The sequence below is a fragment of the Carassius gibelio genome, chromosome B3, assembly GCF_023724105.1.
Source record: "Carassius gibelio isolate Cgi1373 ecotype wild population from Czech Republic chromosome B3, carGib1.2-hapl.c, whole genome shotgun sequence".
Taxonomy (NCBI): domain Eukaryota; kingdom Metazoa; phylum Chordata; class Actinopteri; order Cypriniformes; family Cyprinidae; genus Carassius; species Carassius gibelio.
In genome coordinates, this window is record NC_068398.1 from 19,153,615 (window position 1) to 19,175,171 (window position 21,557).

Sequence of the window (21,557 nt, forward strand, 5' to 3'; positions counted from 1 at the left end):
GGCCCCTCAAGATATAATACAGTGGGAAGACAGAGCGCAAGTGCCAAAAATAAAGGATTTCGGGAAAGACGTGTTAAGTATTTATGATCATTTTTCATTGTTTTCTTCCAATGTTGTCGCATTCATGAGGGAAAAAAACATTTTCTGTGTTGTCTTTCTCTGAACCATGAATATCTAGCTAGTGTCATTTGTTATCAAGAAAAATGGTCCTGAAAAAGTATTTAGACACATCAGTCACAGTTGTTGTTCCACATCAAAATGTCAAAGCCACTGACATTAATTTTAAAGAAATATAGCACACTTTTTAAGCAATACTTTATACAAAACAACATTTGTTAAGTTTAAGAACAATAAATGCTACAATAAATGCTGAAAAGTAAAAATATATTGTGATTATTTCTGACTATCAAATGTCAGTGAAGCATATTAATGTGATGAATGCACCTGAAATCATACACGTACACTAAAATCACTTTAGTGACCACCAGTAAAAGTCATAGTAGAATCAATCATTACTACATTTTTTAAGTGTCCAAATATGTTGGAGCCCCTGTACATCCAGACACAGAGAGCACAGGGTCTCACAGGCTAAATGCTGCTCTCAGCAGCACAATAACTACTGGACAGGATGAGGTCAACAGATTTACTCGTGGCAATACAGAAGACCGACTGATTGAATAATGCAATACACCTCTTTAAGCTTAATGTGACTACTGTCCCACAAACATTATCAACAGTTACATACTCAGCTTTTCAAATAGTATTCATTCATTTATTTCATGCTCTCTTATGATGAGTGTTTTTCACAGATACATCAGTGGAGAGGAGTGATCTGCATTTGTACAGCCTGCAGTGCAGCCGGCAGCTCTGTTCGTTCCTGAGGGGGGGAAACGCCTCACTGACACCATGCAATTACTCTGAATATAGTGTGTCATTGTGCAAACGCTTTTAGAGGCATGGACAGATTCTCGTGCATACTTATGAAAAGATTATTGCTCGTTTAAGTTCACCTTTGGGGTTGTTCTTTCCCTCCTTTTCAGTCCATCTCCTCCCTGTTTCCCTGCTGTGTTCTTGTACACTGTCGCTGTTTTTAATGCACTCTTACTGCTTCTGACATCATTTGCTTTATTTATATTCACTTAATAATAAAAATGATATGAAGTGCCAAGTAGGACATAATGATTATATAAAATCTAAATATATAAATGTAAAATATTTACTAAAGTATTATATGTAAATAATTTAAATGCTATCTCCACTGATACATGGATGTATTGGCATACTGTTTTCATAAAATATATATATAAACTTGCCCCTTTTAGACTTGCTCTCTGTTCATTTACTAATAAAAAGAATAACGAACGCTAGCTTCTTTAATCTTTTTGTAATCTGTCTATTTGTTTTCTTTTTATTCATTATACAGTACAGTTAACAAAAGCAAAGAAGGCCTCTAGCACTAACTTGCTTTATTCTTTTTCTATTCAGTCTGGTTTCTTTTTATTTATTATATAATAATTAAAATAAAACTTGTTGTGTGTACTTTGTTATACAACTGAGACTTGTCATTTGTATACCATTGCTCTTTTGTTGATTTTGGTCGATTCCGTTGTCCTCGTTTGCAAGTCACATTGGATAAAAGCGATAAATTACTTATTGTTAATGTAAAAATTTAGATTTGCATTTATATATTCAAGGTTTATAAATATACATCCGATTTAGAATTTTATAGTCAGAATTTACATTTACATATTCAAACTTGTAACTATATTTTCAAATGTACTTATATTTATTAAAACTTTAAAATATAGTCAGAATTACTTTTTACTCATATATTCATGATTTACATGATATATTCAGTTTTGTATCCAAATATTCATATTCATATTTACATATTGCAATTTATATTTACATATTAAGATTTGAAAACTACATTTTCACAATTAACATTTACACATTACTATATCTGAATACTTTTTAAATTTACCTACTACTCATGATTTACGTTTATATGTGTAAATTTATACATTTATATGTATGAAAGTATTTATATCTGATTTATAAATATATATTCTGATATATATATATATATGTGTGTGTGTGTGTGTGTGTGTGTGTGTGTGTGTGTGTGTGTATGTATATTCAGATTATAAATTATATATTTTTGTTCTTATTTAGTTCTATATTTTCACAATTTACAACTATATATTAAAATTTTACATAATTATTTCATATAACAACAACAATAATAAAATGTGAAGTAATAGTATATTTAGTATATTATATGTGTAAATTGAATTAAAATTGTTTAATTTAATTTAATTTAATTTAATTTAATTTAATTTAATTTAACCACTTAAATAAAAGCTGACCTGGAAAATGTTGCATGACCTACAGGGTTTAATGTACATTGAACCATTATGCCACATATCCTCTGTGTCTCATATCTTGTATTTGTCTGTTATTTGCTGTGACTAATATAACTGGGTGGGTTGAAAAAAGTTCAAGATGCATGTGTTCAATTGAATACAGCTGAATAATACCAATCACAAATGTATAGTTGTTTGTCTGTCATTTTGTATTTTCTGATTATTTGATTGAGTGCACACTACTCAAATTTGTAATTGACCTTAAAAAGATGGTCGTCATAAAGGGTTTTCAAATCCAAAGTCTAACAATAATACAAGCAACTCTCATGGCCGATAAAAATGCATATAATGAACCAAATAACTGCTTTCATCTTGAATTTGTTAACTCAGTTTTGAGCCTTTCATGCCTTATTCATACTTATATGTGTCTACAGAATGAAGTAAAGCAATGAAAAAGTAAGAGAAAGTAAACTTCCCTTTGGCTCTAGATGTATTTTCATGCTTCACCAATCGATTTGGTTCACAGGGAGGCTGAGCGGCTGGAAATTCAGCACATAAATCAGTGCGGCTTTGTGCACGAGTGTGAGTGTTATTAAGACCTGGGCAAACGGACCTGCTCGCTCATTGATGACTTCACCTCTGCTGGAGATGTTAGAGGCTCAAACACCAAACACACTGTCAGCTCCAGTACGGTGCATTGTCCAAACTGCTTGTCCTATGTAAGCTGGAGCCTCTCAAATACAGTATATTATTTCAATATCTGAAATTATGTATTGTGTTTAATAGTATTCTGAGCATTTTTGTTATGTCTTTGGAATAAAATATCTGACTCATTTATCTTACCCTGTGCCAAATATGCCTACTTCTATACTAATCAGTAGACAGAAAACACTATGTGAACAGAGTAGTATAACCAAATCCATAGTGTTTATAAAATAATAGGTGAAAAGTACCAGGATGACTTGCTACTTCTGGTAAAGTTCTGAAGTGTGCATCTGGAAACTTTACTTTCCCATGAGGCCACGGGAAAGGATTTGTGAAGCAATGCAACTGACGCTCATGGGTCACATGACATATGGTGAATGTTGTACATCTGAATTTCATTCATACTGCACACATTCATACTAACATGCTTTTTTAATAATCTCAAAGTACGTTGCAAGCTAAATGTAGTAGGGGAGACCGGGGATGGTTGTAACACTTTTTTCTTCAACGCCTAAAATTACCTTTTTCTTTTGGCAACAAGTCTAAAACTTCTGGGCAAAGTACCCACATGTTTATACTACAAATGGCAACAATTTAAATGTATTCAACTATATCACAGACTTTGTGAGATGATGACAAATACAAGGTGGTCCTTTGTTACAACCTACCCCACTACTGGGGTAGGTTGTAACACATACTGGGGTAAGTTGTAACAGGTAGACTAAATATACAAAAACTAAGGGTACTCCAAGTGATTTGACACAAAAACAGTTTTATTTTAAATGAATGACTCCAACAATAAATATGTGTGAATATGGGGAGTGTATGATCATATTGTGTGTTTTTGTGCATGTGTGCCTTTGTGTGTGTGCATGTCTGTACGTGCACATTCGTGTGTGTGTGTGTGTGTGTGTGTTTGTGTGTGTGTGTGTGTGTTCTTGTTTTTGTGTCATATCAGGACACAACTCTGTATAATGACATGGGTATGACACAGGTATTACAAATGTCCCCATTTTTCAAAACACTTATAAATCATACAGAAAGAGTTTTTTTGAGAAAGTAAAAATGCACAAAGTTTCCTGTGAGGCTTAGGGTTAGGTGTAGGGTTGGTGAAGGGCCATAGAATATACAGTTTGCACAGTATAAAAACCAATACACCTATGGGATGTCCCCACTTTTCACAAAATGTGTTTGTGTGTGTGTGTGAGCAAATTAACAGACGTATGTTTATCCATACTCCAGAGAATGAACAAATGAAATGCATTCTTTACCAGTCACAAGTTCTAGTAATTCTGTAGAATTGTTAAAATCACAAAAATGTTCTTGGTTGTATGTAAGGGGATGGTTGTAACACTTTCAAAACACGTGTTACAACCTACCCCTTCACTGTCACCCAATGTTTAGCAAGCTGTATTAGCTGTATTAGCATGGTGCTTTGAAATTGGCAGAAGGTTGATACACCATTCTTTACTAGAGAAACTACAGTTTGACCTGATATAACTCATACAACATTATCTACAACGGTAGAAGTACTAAACAAAATATTATCTTGTTAATTTTTTTTACTTTCTGACCTCAGAATTAGATTTTCTGCTGTAGCTTAAGGAGAGATAGCAACACAGACTGGAAAACCTCCATGTGGGATTGTAAAGGAAGCCTGATGAAACTGAAATTGTCACATGACTCCTATCTTGTCCCTGATTCATGGAATTGGTAGTGTTACAACTCTCCCCGTGTTACAACCATCCCCGGTCTCCCCTACATATTAGACAGCATTTGATTTCAGACACAGTGTTGCCAAGGTTCATTTTATAGATATTTGTATTTATGTATTATTCTCACAAATAAATAGAGGCTATTGAAATGGTTATGCTAATTTCACCCAGTTTTAGGTTGTAAACATTTTAAATAATTAGAATATTTTCTTAATGGGTTTTTAATGTTTTAAATTTTAAAATGTCTGTTTCTGTGGCAAGTGTAAAAATCACTGCTAATTTTAATAAAAATCAACCCTTGAATATAAAAAGGTTCCTGAAACATTTAATATTAATTTAATAAAACCAAAATTTGAGCAAAATATTCAACCACACTGAAAATCACTATATAATTCACATACTGCAATGACTGGATATATTCCTCAACACTGCTAGACTCATTCCACTCCTGCTCTTCATTTGATTTATATTAGTTCCACAGAGTTTGGATACCCTATGGCCTCCCAGAGCTAAGACTGCAATTACCCAATTATGGAGGGAGTCTTTCTCAAAATCTTATAATGTGAGATAAAACAGAACAGAGGCAGCCATGAGCTCCTTCATCCTGCTAATGAGAAGTTGATTTCACAGTGCAGTTGGTGTTTGTCGTGAGAAGTGGTTTATGAGCTAGATATCATTATAATCTCAAATTATCTATTACCATAATCACAATCCAACCTATGACGCATAGGAAAATTTGTCCAGTAGAAGGGATATTAACAATGGACCATTCCAGCTTCACACTTTTAAAGTTCAGTGACTCATTCCCAAAACTAGTTTAGTAACTGGAAAAAAGAAGCCAACTGTTCTTGTTCTCTAAAATGGTTGCAGAAAATCCTGTTTTAGATGTTCTCTCTTATTCATGTAATCGGGCACACCAGTTCATTCATATGTCACATGGTTGATTCCGGCAAATTGAGGTGAGGTTGGTATAGGGAACCTGGGCAGCAGGTGATGATTTAAATAGTTTAAATATGACCCTATGCCCCATTTTCTAGATACCCTCCATCTTTCGCTCCTCTGTCTTCCCCCAGGCTTCACATTAGAGAGACATTAATGTTTCAGTGTTAACTAACCTGTTGGAAAAGCGGTGTAAATATTTCATTTTTCCAGTTCACTGCAGACTGTCGAGGAAGGAAAATAGAAAAGAAGAAGAGTGCACTCAGCTCTGACTGTAACATATGTAAAGATAATCATGCTCTCTCTCTCTCTCTCTCTCTCTCTCTCTCTCTCTCTCTCCCAAACACACATGCACTCACACATTGGTTGTAAAACTGTACCGCTTCATACCAGGACTGGACATAAAGTGATGGCCTGGAGCATTGTTACCTGTTCTTCTCTGAATAGTAAATGCAGAAAACTTCTCAGTTATGTAGGATGTAACCCTTGTTCCCTTATGTCGTGACAATGCAAAGGCTTTATAATCTTGCGAAGGTGTTCGGTCTCGCCCTACCCACAGCTCTACAGATGTCTGCCAGAGAGGTACCATGCGCCAACTCATAGGCAGAGGCGACACTCCGTGAGCTCTCACCCCCAGGGGGCACGGCCTTAGGACCTCTGCTTGAAGACATCCTTGCCGTTCAGCTGACCTCTATAACAGACAAAGTGCTGCTCAGAGCTTCTGAAGCTCTGGGTGCGGTCTACGTATGTGTGCAATGTAGCGCCCCAGCCTGCACTGGAGGCATCCGTAATGACAACAACATGCCAGGACATTTGTTCTAAGGGCACCTGGCCCTTAGAAAGGCAAGGTCCATCAAGGAGCTGAATAGGCAGAGACACTCCGGTGTGATGGTCACGTGAAGTGTGCCATGACGCCATGCCCATCTAGGGACTTGGGAGTGTAACCAGTGCTGAAGTGGTCTCATATGAACAATCTGAGTGGCGAACTGCAGCTGTGGATGTCATATGCCTCAAGAATCGAGACATGAAATTAAGCATCCTTCAGTTCGACTGATGCATCTGATGATGCACTTCTGTGCCAACGTCTTGAATTGGAACTTGTGAAGGAACTGATTCAAGACGCGCAGATCCAGGATTGGCCAAAGGCCACCGCCTTTCTTGGGCATGATGAAGTAAGGGCAGTAAAACCCTGACTTCATCTCGGCTGGAGGGACAGGCTTGATTGTATCCTTCGCCAGTAGGACAGCAATCTCATTGTGTAGGACAGAAGTATCTCAAGCTGCCAACGAAGTCTCGAGAACAGAGCTGAACCTGAGGGGTCGTCTGGCAAACTTAATTGCGTAGCTGAGTCGAACTGTCTGAATGAGCCAGTGGGACAGGTTGGGCAGCGCAATCCACATTTCAAAGCTCTGTGCAAGTGGCACCAAAGGGACAATCAATGCACCCACAGTGGTGCAGTGGTAAGAAGTGGATGGCGAAGAAAGCATTGAATCCCGGCTCATCACAGTAGGATTCCCCCGTGTACCCATAGGGAATGACCAGAGATGTGTGGAGAGGCAGTGTGTCCCCGAGCTGCTATAGGGGGTACCAGGGGCAAGAGTGATGAGGCAACATGTCGCTCATTGCCAAAGCATGAGACTGATAGCCCAGAGTAAAAGGAAACTGGTCTTAAAAAAAAAGAGGAGTACCACTGGCCATTGGAACAGAAAGAAAATGAAACAAAGGTTTATCCGCCCTCTTTTGGGGGAAGAAGTGGCGCTGTCCTTGACATCTCCTAAAAAAGGGCAGCTTCCTAAATCTCTGGATTGTCCATGGCAGGGCTGCTTCATCATCTTTTTAGAGAACTTATGGGCTGGCTGGGACACGGTGGACACACAGTCCTCTGAGAGGTCTAAACGCGCCAGCTTCTACGGTGTCTCAGGACTGGGTGGACCCTCGAGGACTCAGTGGGGTGCCTTCAGCAACGAGCAGGCTGAGTTATGGCCAATGGCGGAGCATGGGAAGCTGGAGGATCATGACCGGGCAAGATGTGCTGGAAGGCCTCAGTCTGTCTCTGTACTGCCAATAACTACGAGATGGGAGTGTCAAGAAAGCTGACTTTGTCAACATCTCATCTTAGTGAGGTTGAGCCAAAGATGGCACTCTGGGGCCACAAGTGTGGACATCGCCTTCCCGAGGGACTGTGCCGTGACTTTTGATGGTCGCATTGTCAGTCGCCCATCTCAGTTCCTGCATCAACCCCGGGACAAGAACTACTAGTGAGCATTTGTTTGAGTGCTTTGGCTTGATGGACCTGCAGGATACCCTTGGCATGCAGGACAGTGGCGGCCTGGCTAACAGCACTGTAAGCTTTGGTGGTGAGAGAAACTGTCAGCTCCAAGTGGCGGCATTTTGCTTGCGGCTGCCTGGGAAAGCATGGCCATCAACTCCGGGTCTGATTTGGCAGAATCAGCATCTGATTGGGCGACACCCAAGGGGGGCAGCCCCACTAAATCTTCATCATCAGAGGATGATAACCCATCGCCCAGTGCTTTGATTGACATTTGATTGAATGTTTCCTCAGATCTTCTTGAGCTCTAGCCAATGATCATCTGCTTGTGACAAAGACACCGGGATGGATAGAGACTGAGGGTGCTGCTCTTGTCCTCATGAGGAGAGAGAGACGAGATCGTAGCAAAACTATGCTGAGACACTCACTATGAATGCATGAGTCATCCACAAATGCAGCTTCAGTGTGTTGCATGCCCAGACACTGAAGACAACAGCTGTGTCCATCGACAGAATACAGGTAATGACCACAAACAAGAGAATAAAGATAGAACGGCATTTTTAAAAAGACGTGAGACATCTGTGATGAGAAAGAGCTCTTTTAGTCGAAGCACCCAGGCAAATTGCTGATTCAATAGGGACACAGCTGCTTGTGCCATAACGCCAACCAGGAACAGTCTCTTTCTTCCATTCAGAACAAAAAGGCTTTGTGTAGAAGAAATCATTCACCCACTCTACTCTGAAGCAAAAATCTGAATTAGATGTACCTGTCGCCTATTTATACTTGTATGCGCTAGCCACATTTTATTGGCCTTTTCTCATAAAGTCAGAGCAGACTGGGGCTCTCAAGTAAACCCCCTATTAAGTCAAGTGAAGTCAAGTCACTTTTATTGTCACATCACCACAGCACATGTGCCTTGGTAAGTGAAATTCTTGGGAGCGTGCTCCAGAAATTGCAGAAATAATTAACATATAACCATACAGACTTCAACAGGTGAAAACAACATAACTCAAAGTGACAGACAGATATGGAATTGTATATTTTACTGTACATTCTTGTTTCAATTTTTCAGCCCAACTCTAATGGAGGTTTGAAACTGACCTTGGCCAAATATCACTCCTTCTTTCTCTTTCCTGTATGCACTTTATAAATGAAGCCCAGAAATTGAAGTATTTAAACAATACGCTGCTGTCGACTCATATAAATGAATGAATGAATAAGCACTATCATTTAAAGGACTGTGGTCACTAAGATTATTACATATATATATAAAAGAAATAATAGGAAATACTCTTATAATGTTAAAACAAAAAATATATTTCAAATAAATTATGTTCTTTTCTGAACTTCTATTAATTAAAGAAACCTGAAATAACTGTCAAAATGTTGTGGTGTCCACAAAATTATAAGCAACACAACTGTATTCAACAATGCTAAAAGTAAGAAATGTTTCTTGAGCAGCAAATCAGCAGATTAGAATAATTTCTGAAGGATCACGTGATGCTGAAAATTCAGCTTTGCATCACAAAAATAAGTTGTTTTAAAAACTGTTATTTAAAACTGTACTAATATTTCACAATATTACTATTTGTGCTACATTTTTGATCAAATAAATGCAACTTTATGAGACTTCAGTATACGAGACTTCATTTCTAAACATCTGAAAACCTTATTGACCCCAAACTTATGAGTAGTATTGTAAATACAGTTTAATAGATGTAAAAAGACTAGTATATGGATCATATTCCTTAAATAATAACATGAAATTGTTTTGTTAAATGGACAAATACTCTCAATTTAAAAAGAAAATGAATTATGCTATACTGCATCAGCAGTTCATCTAAAAATTCACCAAATTCAGGCCCAAAATTTACCATGCTGAAACCTTACATTGTCTTTTCAACAGCCAAATGGGCACATCATACAATTCAGCTGAAACAGCGATAAGAGAAATGATAAGCCATAATAACTGAGATCAAATACTAGAAAAGAGATAAGAGAATCGTGATAAAGACTAACAGATATAAGATAAACATTAAAAGATAATGGAATAAATGAAAACTTTGATGATAGAAATATTAAACTATTCAGTTTTATTATGCAGACTTGAGTAGGATTTGTATGTGGGATGTTCATGATGCCACATCTATGTCTTGTCTATAAAATCAGAAAGAAACAGGCACAGAACGACATACACTCACGGACACAGAATTCCCAACTAGCTCCTACCGCTCTCTTTCTCTCTCCCGCTGACCCAAAAGGTCCCGCGTGACTCTCAAAGAAAGGCTTGTTTCTATCTCCCTGTCATCTTCCATGTTCACTCCAGAGCAAATGTTCCAGTGGGAGCCCCGTTTCTTCCACAGCCTAGCTTATGTCCAGATCCCCAGAGGAAACAGAGGATGATGATAATGAGTTAATATCAAAACAGAATGATTTGATTCGAAGAGATCAAACAGACAGCTAACAAATCTGCTTCATTCATTTGGGATCAGGGATCAAATTGAATTTCTGTGTTCCTTGCATTGAATTGGTTTTGCACAAAAAAATGCTCTAGCTGGTGGTTCTAGATGAGCCTTTTTATAAATCTGTTTGATGTGAAAACTCCTATGAAGCTGAATGAATCCCTTGTTGTTGAACGTGGTTAATCTAATAAACAATTAACAGTTATTAAATAAAACATGAAAACAGGGCCGCTGAGATCAACTTCATACATGTACATGTCTATACACCTCAAGGTATGAACACTTTTAGTAGTACGCTATTGGAAATCAGACAGTATGATTTACTAATTTCATTGTGAAAACATATTTCTCTCAGAGGACTTCAAAAAGAGCCAGCAATGATCATTTCAATAGTTTACATGTTACCAAGGTTATAAGAGACTCTCAGAATAACCCTATTTTGCAATTTAAAGTAATTACATCCAACATAATTATAAATTATAATTATAACCAAAGGGTATCATTAATTTGATGACACATCATGCCATTTTGAGCCTAACCAATTACAAAATGAGAAATGAATCGTTCTGAAAATCATTCACTTGCACAATCAAGAGTTCATGGGAAAACTGAAAGAGAATACAAACACTGGTGTGTTATATAAAGGACCCATGGCAGTTCTCTGATGAGGTTGTTGGTATTCGGCTCATGTCTGCGTTCATTAGGTGAGCGGTGAGGAAGAGTAGGTTCTTCTCACCTCACCTGGACACTCTAGCAGAGGTCATCACTAGAGCTGTCAGTTCCTCGGAGCAAACACAGGCAAAGTGTTCACACAGAGACACAGCAAAAATAGGAGGGAGAAGACTCACTGGACATGTTTCCAATGAGTTACAATTTCGGTGAAAAGACCTTGTCTTGAAAGAAGCCTTGTTGCGGACAGGAAGACATTAGTCTAACTACAAAAGACTGGTGGCAAAAAAGGAAGAGAGGGAAGAAACAGTGGCTTAGAGTTACTTAATAGAGATGGAATGGTACATAGAAGTTTTTGAAGAAGTCTCATCTTTTCATCAAGGATGTATTTATTTGAGCAAAAAAAAATAACAGCAATAAAAAACAGCAATATATATATTATATATATATATATATATATAATATATATATATATATATATATATATATATATATATATATATATATATATATATATATATATATATATATATGATTTCAATTTTAACTTTTTTCAAATGTAAATGTCATTTTTAAATTGAATTTCTCCAGTCTTCAGTGTCACAATATCCTTCAGAAATCATTCTTGCATAGTATATAGGACACGTTTATATTTTTGTCTCACAATTCAGTTTTTTTTTCTTGAAATTGCGAGATATAAATTCACGATTGCTAGGTATAGGCTAAAGTCAGAATTGCATGATATAAAGTCGCAATTAAATGTTATAAAGTCAGAATTGTGAGATATTAACTCACATTTCTCAGAATTTTGAGTGTATATCATGCATTCTGAGAAACAAAGGCAGAAATTTTAGAAAAAGTTGAAATTTTTTATTATTATTATTTTATTTATTATTTATTTTTTGTGGTGGTGGTGGAAACAGGCATAAATTGGCATATATTCAGACATATAAAAAAAATTTAATCCATATTTTTCTTTCAAAACAAAATTGTGCCCTGGTTAAGGATGTAGGCCTATACTAAAATATTAGCCTCATGCTTTTTGATATAGGCACTGCATTGTATGTCAATACTGCATGTGAATACTCACTCTGGGGATCTTGACAACATTGATTGACATGTCAAGATCGCACATGGTCCCAAGCCCCTCCAAAATATTTTACAGGGTGTAAGAGAACAAAATACAGGCGAAAAAGACACATATACTATATGAACCAACCCTCAGGAACAAGCACAGAAACCAACCAAATAATATTAAATTCAATAACCAACTCTCATCTACATTCACCAGCCATCTTCCCATTCAGACCATATCCATCTTTTAAAATAAAGAGATAATAAGAGATCCTCAGGGCAGAGTGTGAAAAACAGAAGACATGGTCAAAAAGTGATGAAAGATGTAACCATGGATCATGACAGCATAGTCTCTGGAGGAGAAAGAAAGTGATGAAAGCATTTCAGCGATGAGCTCTGCTCTCTGTGTCACCCTCTCCCAGCACCAATAACAGCACTATGAACAGAATCCATTATTCATAATTACTCTTAATTACAAGTTTCAGAGAGACTTACAATGTTACTTTGCCATTCCCTCTGTTTCTTTATGCACTTCATTTTCTGCACTCACTACCAAGGACAGATGGAGCAGATCTGAAAGCTTCAAGACCTCTTGGGTGCCACTGGAACCAGATGATGAAATCTTTAATATTACTGTCTGAAACCTTACTATGTTCACAAACAAAAATGCAAGTGGATTGTAGAGATGTAAAGTTTACTTTCAATTGTTTCAGCTTAAGGCATGCAGGAGGCTCTTAAGAGATCAGATTAATTCAACTATTTTTCCTTGATGCAAGATATGTATTTCAATGTTAATGACTAAAAAAACACATAGGTACTAAAACATTACTCAACCGTTAGTTCTGCTCCAGTAGGTGGTGAGTGTGATTTCACCAAGTACATGTTCCTGGATCAACATTCCAATCAACCAATCAGAATTGAAATATAACTTTTCAGGAAATATCTGTTTTAGGCTTACAATCAGGGTTAGGTGCTTCTACACCCTTGTTAATCAGCTATCATTTCCCACTGATTTTAGGAATAAATTATAGGTAGGGTTAGGTTTAGGGGTAGGGATTGGGATTGGGGTAAATCTATATTTTTTTGACAGTAATGTTGATCCAGGATCATGTCTTACTTGGCAAAATCACGGTGACATATGACTGAAACTCAACCGATTCCTTGATCAACACTGATTCATTCAGAAATGAAACACCACTGCTGGGTTTGGATGATGTATCTGGCATCTAAAATCTAAAGTACCTTATATTTAACTGTCGCTAAGCATTAATTGAATATCAATAACATGAATTTACCCAAATTATTTTGTTTTCTTTAAGATGTGTTAGCCCTGCAAAAAAAAAAAAAAAAAAAAAACAATAGAAAGCATTACAGATTTTGGTGTGGTTTTAGCGCAGTGGATAAGACACATGCTTTTGGAGTGAGAGACCCGGGTTAAAATCCACTGTGGGACGCCAATGTGTCTCTGAACAAGACACTTAACCCCTAGTTGCTCCAGAGGCGTGCGACCTCTGACATATAGCAATTGTAAGTCGCTTTGGATAAAAGCGTCAGCTAAGTGAATAAATGTACTGGTTATAATAGGAATTGAACTTGTTTTAATGGAAACTGTAATGGTCCCTGTTGGTCTCTACTGGTAATTGGTCGCCTACCATTGGTGGTTTGTTAAAACCAATCAATTATTATGTAATATTTCCCAAAACACACTACAGGAAACCATTTTTTAATGTTTTACAGGTTAAAAGTTGATGGTTTGCAATGTTTGTAATGCCATTTGTATGGATTGATGGTTTCAGAATTTTATTTTATTTTTTTCAGCAGGGAGCTAAGGATGTGACAATGGCAATAGTGATTAGATTTTTCTACATAATTTCATGTAGAGAAATCAAATCCTCCTTTGATAAGTAAAGAGCTTGCAACAATTAGGCCTAATGCTGAAACATACCACGACTGAATAAGTGAACATATGGAAATATGTGCTGTGGAAAAGTTTATAATAAACTGATTCCTGAGCTTGAACGTGACTCTCATGAGTTGCACTTGAATTGAAACACACTGCACTTGTTAGGCAGAAACATTTACATAAACCCTTCATTATCCATCTGCATAGACAGGTTTGGGTCTAATCTGATCCCTCAGGTATAGTGACTCAGGTTGTGTTTTAGATGTAATCCTAAACTGATATGTCAAGTTCGTGTCAGAAGTAACAACGGCTTTTATGGACTCAGACCTTCAGCTGGTTCAGTTGTTTAATAACTACATTTGTTACTATACTTGTCAGCCTTGCAAAAAAAGATCCTCAATTCATAATGCTTCTGAAATAGTCCTGTTTATTACTTTCCCTCTTTCATCCTTTTGTCAGAGGTTATATAAATTGCTCCTTTTGTGTTGCCTTAGGGCAAACAGGATTGTGCTCCAACTGCTAAGCGTTCAGCTGTCAAGGCTGACAGAGAAGGGGTAGCTTGAATATACCTGCCCCTCATTATTGCTGTTTATGTATAAAGCATACTTAAATCAAGCAACAGCTACTCCCTGCAATGCTGTAATGAGAATAATAATACCGTCCCAACAGTAATCATAATATTGTGTTGAATTATTTAATGATCTAATTACTGTTTCCCTGGGACAACTGAATATGAATGTGTTTTGTGTGCATTAGGACATTGTTGGTAAACAGAGAATTAAAATGAAAGAGTACTATGAATTTTCATGCTGGTATTTCACGATGAGGCATGCTTAGTTATTCATACCTAGAGTTTGTTCAGTTCTCTAGCCCTGACTGAATGTGCATTGATTGTAAAGTTACCTTGAGCTTTTAGACACATACTATCCACCTTATTTAAGATGTTTACATATAATAAACACTAATATGGACAAAAATAAATAAATAATCAAATCCCATAGGCATAACTGAAGCAGGCACACAAGTAACCAGGAAATTCATAATGACAACCCAGGACCTAACAAATGTTTCTATCCTCTATTCTTTAAAGAAATCTAAATTAAATTGAAGCCCTGGGCTAGAACTGATGTGTTTACAGCAAATGGGAAGGTACCCTAAGATGTCTGTAGCTCGTAGAGGTCTTGAATTTGTTCTCTGTATTCTGTGTTGTCTGTGTTCTCTCGTAGAGAAAGACAGACAGCAGGTGAACGTGTTCCTCCAACAGACAGATTGAGATGAATATAGATCACTTGAAATACATTCACAGTTTTACAGCAGTGTATTAAAGGAGGAACTGATGCAGCGTATATATGGTTGTTAAATGCTGCCTGGGAAGAAAGGCCGCTTAATCACTGGTGGATCAGAAAGAGTGCTCATTATGGGAATAATTCACTGCAACGTCTTCAGGAAAGAAAGGTCACCGTCCTTTATGACTGCGCCAGGCTTCAGGATGAACATTTTCAAGATTTGAACAAGACATCAAAAGAGTGCCAGAGCCGTGTCATTCATTAGCTCTTATTGTAAGCCGTGACACAGGCATAACATGAGTGCTACACATTTAGAGGATCATATTTCAAGACAGACAAGACTTAAAACTTTTATAGTCAAAGCTATAAATCAGAAACATAGACTGACTAATCATGTTATAGATGGTGTCTTTTTTTACATTCCTTATAGCATGTTGTAGCCATTATATACTGATTTGTTAGCAATTTTTCTAAACAACACCTTCATTACTATTAACTTTAAATATTACCCTTTATGTTAAACAAAACATGTCTCTTCTAAAGCAATGTTAAGTACCGACAAGATATAATCAGCTTTGTACCCTCTTCCTGTTTGCCAGCAAATTGACGTCACAACTGAACACTTCATTTAAAGAAAACAAAGGTTTTATACATTTGTGCATCAAATAAGTGCTAAGCGACTTTAATCATTTTAATGAAGATTCTAAACATATGATTAAGGCTATTTTGATGAGGAATGGTGATTAGGACAATATTGTTTCGGACAGTCCATTTCAACAGCGTCAATGACAGTCTATTATGTTGTACTATAGAGAAATGGCATAATGCTGCTGAACAGGTAATGTGTGTGGTTTGGTTGATGTCTGTTCCTCCATACTTGATGTGTTTTTATTGATATTTGGGTCACACTTTATTTAGGGTCCAATTTTCACTATTAACTAACCATTAACTATGACTTTTGCCTCAATTAACTCCTTATTTGCTGCTAATTAATATTTTATAAGATAGTTGTTAAGTTTAGGGTACTGGGTAGGTTTTATGGATGTCATGCATTATATGTACTTTATAAGCACTAATAAAAAGCTAATATGTTAATAAAAAACATGCTAATAAGCAACTACTTATTAGTGTGAATTGGACCTTATACTAAAGTGTTACCGATATTTGTATACAAATCCAGAAATGAAAACACTGGGTAGATGCAGACTCAATGTGTATATTATTTTTTGTATATTACTATTGTATTAAAAATGCATGTGATGAATACAAAAGCTTCAGAAGCTTCCTCTCTGGAGGCAGAAAGCTTTACTTCATGAACAGCCGCCGCTGCTGTCAGTGGGTGTGTGTGCATTTTGTATGCTGAAAGAAGAAATGGAGAAATACTGAAAATAGGGTTTTCAAAAGATGCTAAATGAAGAAATAGAAAACAATATAATGATGTTATTTTATTGAATAAGATATTTTTATGAATTTATTCATGTTTCCCAGAAGAAAATTTTTTTTTGGAATGGCATGAGGGTGAGTAAATAATTGCACTTTTGAGTAATTTTAAGTAAACTATCCTTTAAAGGACTGATGGGGGAAAAAAGAACAGGAATTAACTTGTAAAAACTGGAGCATACATTTGCACAGGCTGAAGAGAGAGAGATAGCAGTTGACAAGCCAAGCGTTAAACTTTCTCCCCAGCGTTAAGATGGACCATTTAACAAGTAAGTCTCTGCTAAATAGTGCATGGATCTACCAAGTTCAAAAAGAGAGTACGGGTAGTGATGTTGTGGGAGTTTTTATGGAAGCACTGGGAAAAACTAAAAGAACTGACACAAGTGTGCATCGTTTCTCTATTGCGAACCACAGAAGCACAGAAGCACAGAAGACTGGTGTGTTAGTATTACGTTCTGTCTTCATGGCCTTTTGGAGAATTATGATTGTATAATCAAATGCAGTATCACATCTCAGAGTGATGGCCTGGATAAAATATCGCTCATGTATTTTGCAAAGGCTCTAGCCAGGCCATGCTAAAAGCAGAAAAGTGTAAATATATATATCACTCGGACCAGAATATAGTTCATCAGAACTCATGTATCATCAGATTTAACTACCAAAAGCTGAAGAGAATTATAAAGACTGAATCCATTTTTTTCTTGTATGGTATATCTTATTAATCTAATCATGTTTCTCTGAAATAAAATTGAATCTGACATGATAGAAATTTGGTTTTACGTTAAACCATACCTCCTGGGGTAAAGAGCTGCATTTCAGAGTCCTAGCCGTCAAGTGCTTCCTCAAACATCACACATAGCCTACTGCAGACTGACGAAAATCCGCTTTCTTTCCGCTTCCTTTCTTTTTTGTGATATTACATAATTGAAGGGCGTGAAAAATTTATAATTCCCAGATTATCTTTTGAATGTTGTCGGCGTCTGGAAGACAGAGGGGAAACTTTAATGACGTCCCAGGCTCGGCGAAGCCATCATTCAGAGTTTCACAGCCTGAAAAAGTCCCTGCAGAATATCACCCGCCAAGTCACTGGTCTTAAATAGACAAGGCAGCGAGACGCTTGTGTCTGCAGGAGGGCACAGAATCTGCACTGAAAAGAGTAATCATGCGTACACGCCGGTTGTATACCATACATGTTTGTTTCAGTTTTGACAGAGGCATTTACATAAAAATGAATAGAGAGGAAAAACAATTCAAGACAAGCCTGCTTAATTAATGCCAGCTTTTAGACAATGATGTCAGTTATGACAGAGACTGACAAAGCAGCATAGTGGAGTCCTGCGGTCAATTAAATATTTATAAAATTAGCAAAATACAGTGAATATCTACAGTGAATGAATGTGGCTAGTTTGACTTTTCCTGGGTTTTCTGCACACTCAATGTTCGGGTCCTTTCACCTTCAGGTGAAGAGGGACAGAAAAAGTTGATGGTTTTGCACTTGCTGTACCTGACCTATCATAGTCTCAGTGTGCTCAGATGTGTCACTTCAAAGAGTTTCTTTGACTTCCTGTCACTCTCAGCAGTTCTCCAGTCAACTTTACTGAGCTTTTTCTGTGAAGGTTACAATAAATACAGTATATTCTTTCTGTCTGTCTATATCTGTCCATAGTTCTGTCTGTACTTCTTTTATGGTGACTTTTAGTTTGTAGTCTTGTGCTTTCATTTCCTGTTTCCCTCTTATTTAGTCTTATTGCCTTCAGCCGTGTCATCTACTCTCTGACTAGGTACTTATTTTAAATACTTAGCCACCAATAAAAGTGTGTTCTATACAGTATAAATGTGTGTAGCATGAATGTAATCTGGATACACGTTAGTCATGTTGTCATGTGACCAACCACAAATCCGCTCCCGTCGTCTCATGGGATAGTAAACCGAAGTAATCAGATGGGCACAAATATTAAATCATCTGGGGCTTTTTATGAATACTGTGAATTTAAACATACTATTCAATTCTGTTTTTTTGCCTACTGTGTCATTTCTTTACGGATGGTTCACAGTTATGTTCCCTATGTTCCTTGTATTCTAGTTTTTAATAAATTCTGAATCTAGGATTAGTGTCATAATTAAACATCAATCCACCGAAATAGTGAATACGAACATCCAATAAAATTATACATAATGCTTTAATTTATCTTTGTTTGAACAAGTTGGCAACATTGTATAAATTTCAGCAGTGCTATATCCCCAAACCATTTGTACCAAAGTCTATTACCTTTTCTAAAGGTCATTAGTGTAACAGCATCATGATTAGATATCAGGTGCATAATTAGAGTCCTCGCTCTAATAACTATAATTCTATTCATATCTATCTATCTATGGTGTACAGGTTTTTATTATGCTGACCTCTTTCAAATCAAAAAGAGTCATTAGTACTTTAGGTAGGAATCACTCTATCAGGAAATGGTCCTGAACTAATGTTGTATAAACCATTTAAAAGATCAGAGAAGCTTCATATTTGATCACTGCATTTATTTATTTATTTATTTATTTATTTATTTATTTATTTATTTATTTATTTATTTAATACTTTTATTACGTGGTTATTTCATTAAAGGGATATTACACCCAAAAATTTAACTTCTGTCAATAATTACTCCTGATGTTGTTCCAAACCCGTAAAACCATTGTTCATCTTCTTGGGTGAACTAGCCCTTTAAAGACCCTAATCAACCACTGTCCTGTTACAAGTTACTTGTATTGTCATTGAATTAAAGTGTGCGATCATGAAGTGCATTGGTGTTTTGCATTGTGCGTATAAATCCTTAATGAAAGTGACAAAGTCTTCGTGGACTGTGCTGTGCGAGCGCCACTGTAACAATGCCACATGTTCAACACCGAATAACACAGTGTTTAATGACAGTGTTTTCTTTCCTTTTCACCCTGTTAGACTACTACTATAAGTGAATTTATCTGTGCACTCAAGGTCTGTCTTTTCCCAGATAACTAGCTACCCAGCGATCCATTCATTCAATTTCTTTATATCCATATCAGTCAATCTCTACTGAGTTGGCATGAGCCCAACAGTAACTACCTTGCAGCAGAGCAGCAAATGTCCATCTCTTTCCTTATTATGAAGCTATTTACAGCATAACTTTTCAATATCTGTTATTCACAGAAAATACTCTACCTAGAGAGACATGCTCAAGCATCTAATCCATCATTCAGCATCATTCATATATACTTCATTTGTCACTAGCTATTGATTTGCTGTTCTGACACATCCTCCTTGCTTGTCTTTGTTACATCACTCACGTGTCTCAAACGGGTCCTGTATTTGAATGGCATACGAGTGATCCGGGTGATATAATTCAAGTTTCTGAAGGTCCTTGCGTGTCACCAATGAGGTTTGATGTTGTTGATGTATCAGTGATATGATTTGATTTGAGGGTGAACAGTGCTTTAGAAAACTTGATTAAAGTTGCTTACACATCTGTTACCTCTTTATGTCCTTTTTGGATTTCAAAACCATGGACTTTCATTGTATGGACAGCTGAAACATTCTTCAAATATTATTTTTTTTATGTTCCACAGAAGAGAGAAAGTCAGAGGTTTGGAATGACATGAGGATAAATAAAAAATGACATTTCCCTTTTTTTTTTTTTTTTTCTTTAATCCTTTAACAAAAGCTTCTGACTTTTAAATCATTGTCTCTTTCTTCCATGCAGAAACAGGGCTTCAGTTAACACATTAGTCATGTTTTCTGGAATTAAAAACTCAAGGGTACATTTGTAAAGGCTGTGCTTCTTTCTCGTTCTCAGATCTCTGCCTGCATATTTGACCCAGTGAAGAATAACCAGTATTGTCATTCAAAGACTGATTCATAGAGTATGAAATGGTGACATCAGCCTCTGTGTTATTTGGATAGTATGAAGGCGGCACAGACACTGAACTCTTGACCTGCTCCTAAGGACTAGAAATCCAGCTTTGCCTGCCCCCACCAAAAAAAAAAAAAAACATGTTATTTGAATTCTTTGCATGTCACAATCGAACAGATGGAGTAGGGACGAACGTAATCTGTTGAAGGATGATGGATTAAGGCTTGTCAAAGTCTTCATGTGATGGTCAAGTATAAAGAACACCCACAGCCTCTGGGATTTTATATACTGTGATGTAATCACCCACACTTTATACCTAGAGAGTACGACCAGTGCCTAGTTCTCACATCTTTAAACACGCACACAAAGACAGCAGGGGCAGATCTGTGAAGTCTGTAATGTAATGCAATCAACATGTTTCACAGGATTAATACCCCACTCAAGCACACTAGACACAAACCTGGTTATTTTCATACAGTAGGTATAATAAAGGAGTTCACGGCATGAGGTGCTGTAGAATCGATGGCGTTATTTTTTTCTTCTTTCAAGCCTTTTAAATGTCTGAGCCTGACTGTCAGAGTGAATAGCAATGATTAGCATATGTGCAGAGACTGAGCACATCAGCGCAACACTTTTACTAGCATCCACGTGATCTGACCTGTGCAACAATTAAAGAGTATTTGAAGAGACAGAGAAAGCCTCAAAATCTACACAAAAGACTAGCATGCTTTGTTGCTCATACTGTGCACTAGTGGAAAATAAATATACTTTATTTCATGCTAAGTATACTACAGATACGTTCACATATTTATGAACTTAATAAAAATAGTTGTACTTTTGTACATCGATATTATTCA